Genomic DNA, 8370 nt, shown 5'->3' with positions numbered 1-8370 from the left:
CTCATGACCTCGTTCATGAGTCTCACGAAAGTCATTGGACTATTCTTTAGACCGAAGGGGAGGACTCTGAACTGAAATAGACCTCTACGTGTTCGGAATGCCGTATATTTTCGTGCATTTTCGTGTAGCGGTACTTGCCAGTACCCCGACTTAAGGTCAAAAATGCTGAAAATTTTCGCGCCCCGCATTTGCCTAATCATTTTGTTGAGATCTGGCATAGGGTACGCGTCGGATTCCGTAACGTCGTTAAGCCTCCTGTAGTCGACACAGAGACGAAAAGTTCCGTCTTTTTTCTTTGCCATTACTACTGGTGCGGCCCATGGTGAGGTGCTTGGTTCTACGAGCCCCTGGAGTTCCATATCGCGTACCATATCGTCGATAGCAGTTTGCTTCTGCTGCGGATATGAGTATGGTTTGAGCGCGATTGGGGACGGGTCTTTTAGCTGAATTTCGTGTTCAATTAATTTGGTACGTCCTACTTTTTCGCTGAATACTACCGCGTATTTATTTAAAATCTTGGTTAGTTTCGCGCGTGTTTCGGGGTCGTTTTCGAATTCTAATTGTGACAGGTCGGGACGAGTGGCGGGTGGTTGAGATTTCCCTTTCCAACATGTCGACGTACGAATTTACTTACCCATGTGAATTGTGCACGCGGCGTAATCCCAAGAGACTTCGTTGTTAACAAGAAAGTCGTGTCCTAGTAACGCGTCGCAATACAAATTGTCTAGGATGGTCGCTTCGAATTTTATATCGAGTGTACCTATCCTAGCTTCGAATGTGGAGGTGCCACTGGTTGTTGCAGTGCGACCGTCCGCCATCCGGACTGTGTTTGTTGGTCCGTGGGTGGGTGTTTTGCCGTATTTACGGGCTACTGTCGGGTTTACGTACGATTTTTGTGCCTGCGAATCTAATAGGGCTGTTACGAAACCTGACGGAAATTCGAGTTCGACCGCGGGGGTAGGAATTTTGTCTTGGCATGTTCGCGTACCGTTATTAGTCGTCGTATTGCAATTGGTCGAGCGGGACAACTGGTTCTGAACCGCGATGGAGACTGTCTGATCGGTGGTGTTAACCGCCATGACCATACTGTCAACATCGGTTGCCTCGTTGCTCGCCTGTTGCCTTACGTGCGCAGACTGACCTAATGCGGGGATAAGCGCGGTGTGTGTGCTTGTGTCCCCGTCACCCGTGTGGGTGAACACCCGTGTCTCTGTTGCCTTTGTCCCTACACCTGTGGCTGCCCCATGAGCCGGTTGTTGTTGAACACACGTGTCGCCGGTGAGGTGAGTGTGTTCAATGGTGGGGTGGTGTAGGTTGGGGGTCTGTGAACGGGTGCCGATTGGTGATTGGACGGAAAAAATGTTCGTAGTTGGTTGTTCTGTGTGTTGAATTACCGAACTACGCGCTTTTCGATTACGCTTATTTTTTCCGTGTGTACTACCGAGAGTGGGTGGTGATGGGTGGGGGGGGGGTGGTGACGAGTCGATGAGGGGGACTAGTCCTCGTCGACTTCCCCGCCGTTTCCCGACGTGGTCGGTCTGTTTGGACACTTACTGTTCCAATGGAGTTCCCCACAATATCTGCAAGGCCCCGGTGGTGTATTATCAGTTGCTTTCGCAAACAATTTTTTTTTGACCGGGGGGGCTGTTTGTGGGGTTTCCACCCCTTTTTTAGTTTTAGGGGCCCATTGTTGTGGGGGCGGGTTGGTGTTGTCCGTTACCGGGTCCAAAACGCCTGCGATGCGTCGCAGCTCGCTGAACGTCAATGGCCGGTGTAGACGTATGTGTGTACGGAAAGTGTCACGCGTTAGTCCGGCGATAATACCTACCAACTCCGATTCGGATAGGCCGGTATTTACGCGGCGCGCCAGCTGGTTTTTAATCAGTACAAATTCCGTTAACGACTGTCTGTGCGTTTGACGTGTTGACACGATGTCGGCGCGCAATCGAGACTGAATTTCGGCGTTATTGAAATTTTCATAAAATTCCTCCCTAAATTCTGTCCAGGATAGGTCGAGTGCCCTGATAGAATTGTACCATGTACTCGCCGTTCCTTTTAATTGCGGCTCGACCGCCCTGCACCAACCCGATGGGTGTATACGAGCTTGCGTCAAAATCGACTCGGTATTGTCTATAAACCGTACGGGGTCCTCGGCCCTAGTTCCTGTGAACTCGGGTAACGAGGCTCTTGCTGTACGCAAGTCCTCGTACGGTATTAGTACCGAACGTTCATGTACGCGTGCTTCGTATGACGCGTGTTGTGACGCGTGTGTGGTGTGACCCGTATAGTCGTGTTGACCGTCGCGCGTGAAGAACGGTCGGTTGTTCGTGGCGGCAGTGTGGCTGGCGCTCGGCTGAGCGCCGCCTTCGTTGCGCTCATACGACCTACCCGACTGGTAACTATCGTGTGTACGAGTTGTTATGTGTACGGATGACAGGTGGTTGGTGTACCGCGGGACTGCAAAGTCGTGTGGCTGCTGCGTGGCGGTCGTGCGCGATTCCGTAAAGAACCGCGTCATGTTTGCCGATTAGGCGTGCCTCGAACGACGTTTTGTCGTTCGTTTGTGGCAACGCCAGTTTTAACTTTTGCAGTTGTTCCGCTGCGGTTTAAAAAATGTCGGTATTTAATGGGTGTGCGGGCTGGTCCTGTTGCATGGTCAGCTGGTTGTCGTAGTCCTCTGGCCGATCGTCCGTTGGTCCTTGACTTGCCGTATGGCTTGTCGAGATACCCCTAGTCGATGGTTCGAAGATCTGACTGACGTCCGTGCTTAACAGCGTTGATCGAGCGTGTGGTTGTTGTCCAGTACCGTCCCCTAATCCTGTGATTGGGGGCTGCACTGGTTCGAACCTCACGTTCTCGGGAACTAGTCCGCTTTCCCTAAGGTGCTCCTCTAGCCTGACATACACATCCGACTTCGACCCGGACACACTTGAGTCCGCGGGCCGAGCACTCGCTACGCAGCTCCGCCGACGATAACTGTTGCAACGTTTTACCAGTCATTATGTACGTTTTAAATTACAAATGTGGTCGTTAAGCTGAAAAACCTTAATGTTGGTCGGTGAGGTAGCTTGTGCTTGGTGTGTGTACGTGGTTAAGAGGCTTTTTTTTTTTTCCTGACGTAAATATTGTGCGCTGTTTACGGAAGTTTATTAGCGATTACGTTAATAGGTCAGCTGTTGACGGTACCGCCGTTGCGTTCCCAGAATAGCCGAACTGGGTCGACGTACTCGGCGGCGGCAGTTGACGGTTGCAGCGGCTGAAACCGGTTTTGGCCTGCGCGCTGTGCTGTTATCGACGGTAATGTCGCGGGACGAAAGGTAGGCATTGCGGAGGGGTGGTGGTTGTTATATAACTACTTCCCAATCCGTATCACGGTTATGCACGGCTGCGCGGGATTCCCTGTTACGTGCTAGAAATAATTCTTACGTAATGTTCACTGGGAATCCTAGCTAACCGGCAAACACACTCCTGGCTAAAAGTCTTAATATTAACTTAATATAAGCAATCTACCGAGGTATGTGTCAGCGTGAAAAACTCTTACCTTTTCGCTGGCTTGAGGCGATGATTCCTCTGCGGGGAGCCAATTTGACACGGCTACGACGGTGGTGGCAGATGGTCCGCGGAGAGCCGGTCGTTGATGGGTAGGTCGGGTGGCACAATCGAGAGGTAAATTAGCAAACGCAAATTTCGGTTGTGGTAGTAGATTGGGTTTATTTTACCCCGTACCGGGTACACGTATATATATCAATATATGTAACAAAAAAAAGAAACAACTGACGGTGGGCTATATTAAAATAGATATATATCTGGTTGCGGTCGTGGTGCGTGCTCACAACGTGCGTGTGGTTTTCAGAGACGAACGGGGGTTTTTCTCCAACTTACGAGTTTACGACGGCCGGTACTCGTTCTACGCGACTCGCCTTCCCGTCCCACCTTGTGCCTTTGTGACGCGGTGGGGGAGTTGGCGTTGTCGCGCTGTAGCCCGTAGTAGCGGTTGACGAAAAGTGTAGACTGGTCGCTGCGGTACCTGTACTTTGTACTGGTAGCCGCTGCGTACCGCGTCAACCATATGTTTAAATCATCGGAACATAGGGAGGATTTTATGGGGAATTTAACTACTTCACATAGGTCGTTTATGACGTTGAGACAAAGTCTTAAGTAGACGTTGGAAACTTGAGTTACACCATTTTCTTGTTTGAATACTCAGGAAAGGAAGCTGTGATTTTTATTTGTAATGTTCTGTCCGATAGAAATTGTTTTTTATTTTTCCATTATTAAAAAGTATTTTGTGTAATTTTTCTATCATTTGAGGTTGCCAGGTAGTGTTATATAATTTTGGTATTTCGAAGGATAGTGTATTATACTGTATTTTTTTCTTAATTGAGATTGGTGTGGAGGGTTGACCACATGCGTTGCTATTGGTCTATGATGTGATTTCCTATAAGAAGTTTAAAGTCCTGTGCTGTATGGATGCGGATTTGGTGTGAGTCAACAGAGGTGATAGATTCATTTTAAGGGATGACGAGTTTGCGTATTTTGTGTAATTTTTCTATTTTGCGAGTACCTGGCAATATTATATAAGTTTGCTGTATCGAGGAAAACTAGCCCTAGAACTTTTTTGGTTTCGAATGTTTTTAATAGGTCGTTTTGAATGTCTTGTAGATAGTTCGATGTTGTTCGATGATTGCGAAAACCGTTTTGTCGAGGAGGAAAATAATTTATTCTTTCGAGAAACCATCTCAACCGAGTATCAATGAATGTTTTGAATACTTCGCACATTGTAATTAGTAAAGATACCAGTCTTATATACTTCTATGATTAATTTGTTTTTCCAGGTTTTTGGATAGGTATGACAATGGCGTGTTTCCAAGTTTTTGGAATTTTTCAAAATAAGATTAATTATTTTAATTAAGTTGAAAATATAAAAAACTAAGATAATTATAAGAAGTACGAAAAAGATAAAAATTATAAAATTATAAGCACACAAAAAATATTAACATTAAGATTATAAAATAGAATATAATAGTAGATAGAAAAATAATTTCTTATACATTTTAAAATATAATCTGCTAATAACTAATACTAAATGCTAGCAGTTAAAACTAAAAAATCGCAAAAAAGTTGAAAATGTAAAACTAAGATAATAATAAGTAGAAAATATAAATATTAAGATTAAGAAAAAGTTAAATAGATCATGAACAATAGTAGGTAGAAAAATATTTACCTTTAGATACGTTTTAAAATATAATAATGATTAACGTAATAGCTAATAATATGGAAACTAAAATTTAAAAATTGTAAAATAAGATAAAAAGCTCATATGAAATAACTAAAAATATAAACTTGTATGAAGTTGTATGATGTTAATTTTTCTTTCGATTTTGGCATTATTCGCTCTCATATAAGTAGAAATAATTAATAAATAAATAACTGACTATCTAATTTTTATTTTATTTTCATATAAGTATAGGAATTTTATCCAAATATGATTTTTCCCGACAATCGTATGTACATTTAAGTTTAAAAAATGCAAAAAATGCAAAAATATGCAAATTCAAACTTACTAACTAGAATTTTGTTAAAACGAAAAAGATAGGAACTTTATTTTTAACAGGTAATTTTTTTATAAAAATTTTAACATTTTTAAACACGAATGTGTATTAAAAGTAAAATCAAAGTACGTATGCCTACAGCTTACAGACGTACCACACATAAGACTCGAGCTTTTCGCAAACATTTACAAAACATAATATTATATAAGGTTATAACTCACCCATTTGTACAAACAGCTGGTTTCGATTGTTACTTCACCAGATATGTTGTTCAGTCGAAGGTATGAAATGAGAATCTTAATATATTTTCGTCGGACCTAAGACGAAGAGGACTATAATTAGTATAACAGCCACGGGCCGGCGACTTTGACCACCGCGGCGGAAACTGTAATTCTTGACATACAAGCGCATCAACGCGTGTCAGTTGTCTATTGGCTCGCATATTATGACGACGTTTCAGACGGACTATACACACCGAATTATCACCAGACGGCGACGGTACCGAGCGAATCGCACCAGGGCGGTATAATCGTGCTACCAAGGTATATACGCACCACAACGGTGCACCGTATAGCGTAGTATTACCCTGGTGAACCTCTGTTTAACTCGGTGTACCTATTGGGGCGTTCACAATGTCAACGTGGTAGTGCAACACGCAACGCATAACCTGGTTTGCCCTAGTCATGTACCACGGTATATACAAATGGTGTACACGGTTGCCTCGCACTTATAGTGGATAGCGATGAGATACCGGTCGGTAACCGAATTATCACCTAGCGGCGACGGTACTGATCGACTCGCACGTTGTGGCGGCAAAACCGTGCTACCGAGGTATACACCAAGCCTGTGCACCGCGAAGTGTATCCCGGTTACCTCTGTTTGACACGGTGTACCTATTGGCCCCCGCATGGTTAACTTGGTGGTGCACCACGTAACGTATGACCTGGTTCGCCATATAGTCGTGTACCCGGCTTACAATGGTGTACACGATTGCCTCGCACCCAGTGGACATCGGTCGGATACCGCTCGGCGGAAAGTCTGTCAGATCCTTTGTCGGGCGCATCATAGACTCTGAACTACGGAGGTTGATGGGGTCGAAGCGGTCAGAATCCCAGTTTCCGTTTGGCCCGCGATGGTGGTCAAAGTGGCGTTACTGATGTCTGGTTGTAATGATTTTCAGCTTCGTCTTACCTGTTACGTAGAGCGATCTTCACACAGTATATAGTTCAATGTCCGACCAGGTTTGACTGGAGGACATAGAAGACGACTCAGCTTTGGACATATGCTCGCCACCGATATCTATGAATATCTGTTTGATAGTGGATATGCACGTGACCTACTAACTAATATTCCATAAAATTAAAAACAAAATGTAAGAAAAACGTTTTCAAATTTACATTAGCAGGGGTGATGTGGTTGTCGAAATATAAGTATAGGAATGTATGTTATTTTTATTATAATATTAAAATTAATTAATGTGGATATTTTCTTTTTTTGAAAATAAACATCTATTATTCTAAACACGAAAAATACGAAAAGTAGATACCTATGATCAATTATTGACGGCACTGTTCTGGTTTGAAATTTTTTATTTTATCATAAACATTTTTGCTCAATATTTATTTGTTTATGACCATTATAACAATTTACAATGGAGCCAACGTATTATTTTTACACACACGTGCTAGACAAATAATAATTAAACGATTTTTATTTATGTTGATTAGAAAAATACATTTGAAATTATCAGTAACTTTGTCAAAACCTATTTAATGCTTTTTCAAATAAAATTAAAACGTCTTTGGTCACGATTAAAAGTCATTAGGTAAATCTTAATATTTGTTAAACCACTTCAAATGTGCTTAATGTAATAATATAGTTTATCCGTTATTTGTAGAAATAACATTTAATCTAAAACAATAACGATAGGTAGGTACATTAAAAATCATATTTTATTAATATTTATAGATTCCGTAGATATGGATGCTTAAGTAGTATTCGATTTCGCACTTTTTTTTTTAATTTCATTATGTTTCCAACCCAATAAAAAGTGTCCAGTACCTATTTATAAATTATATATACTTTTTTTTAGATGGTATTATTTATGTCCCGTGTATTTATTTAGGTGCACAGTTTTGTTTGGTAAAATAGTTATTTTTTGAACGTTTTGAAGTGTATTTAAAATATTTTTTATTCTTAGTAACGCTTATGAGTTCTAATATTTATAACAGTAACCATAGGTGGTCTTAGGATATGGATTTGGATTAAGAAATTTAGTCTCGTACAAATTTTAAACATAATATAACGACTCGCCGGGGCTTCCACCGGTGAATTATTTCACTAAATACCGGTTTTTAATAAATCTTGATTATCGAATCAATCCTAAGTGCACCTATCGTTCTATAACTATTTTTTACTACGTAAAAAAAAATTATCACTCAAATAAAATAGAATTTCACTACAACCATACCTTTAGCATAACTTCGACCAGCTGCAGCTACATCTTAATATTGGTTGACTTCACGCGTGAAACTTAGCACGATAAGTTCTATGTCAGCAGCTATTTTAAGTCGTGAAAAAAATCAAATTTATTGAAAACGTTACTTTACTTTACTTCAATTTAATTTAAACACCATAATATAAAAACCAAAGTTAAAAACTTAAAAACTTATTCAATACAATAATTATTAAAACAATTCACTGTCAAAATATATTATTACAATATAAATAAACTAATTTTATTCGATTAAACTTTTACAAAGTGTTTATCGTCATCCAAAAATAAACAATATATTCACCAGTTTCCTATAATAATAAT

The sequence above is a fragment of the Metopolophium dirhodum genome, chromosome 6 (genome assembly GCF_019925205.1).
Source record: "Metopolophium dirhodum isolate CAU chromosome 6, ASM1992520v1, whole genome shotgun sequence".
Lineage (NCBI taxonomy): Eukaryota > Metazoa > Arthropoda > Insecta > Hemiptera > Aphididae > Metopolophium > Metopolophium dirhodum.
This window is presented reverse-complemented; position numbering follows the sequence as displayed.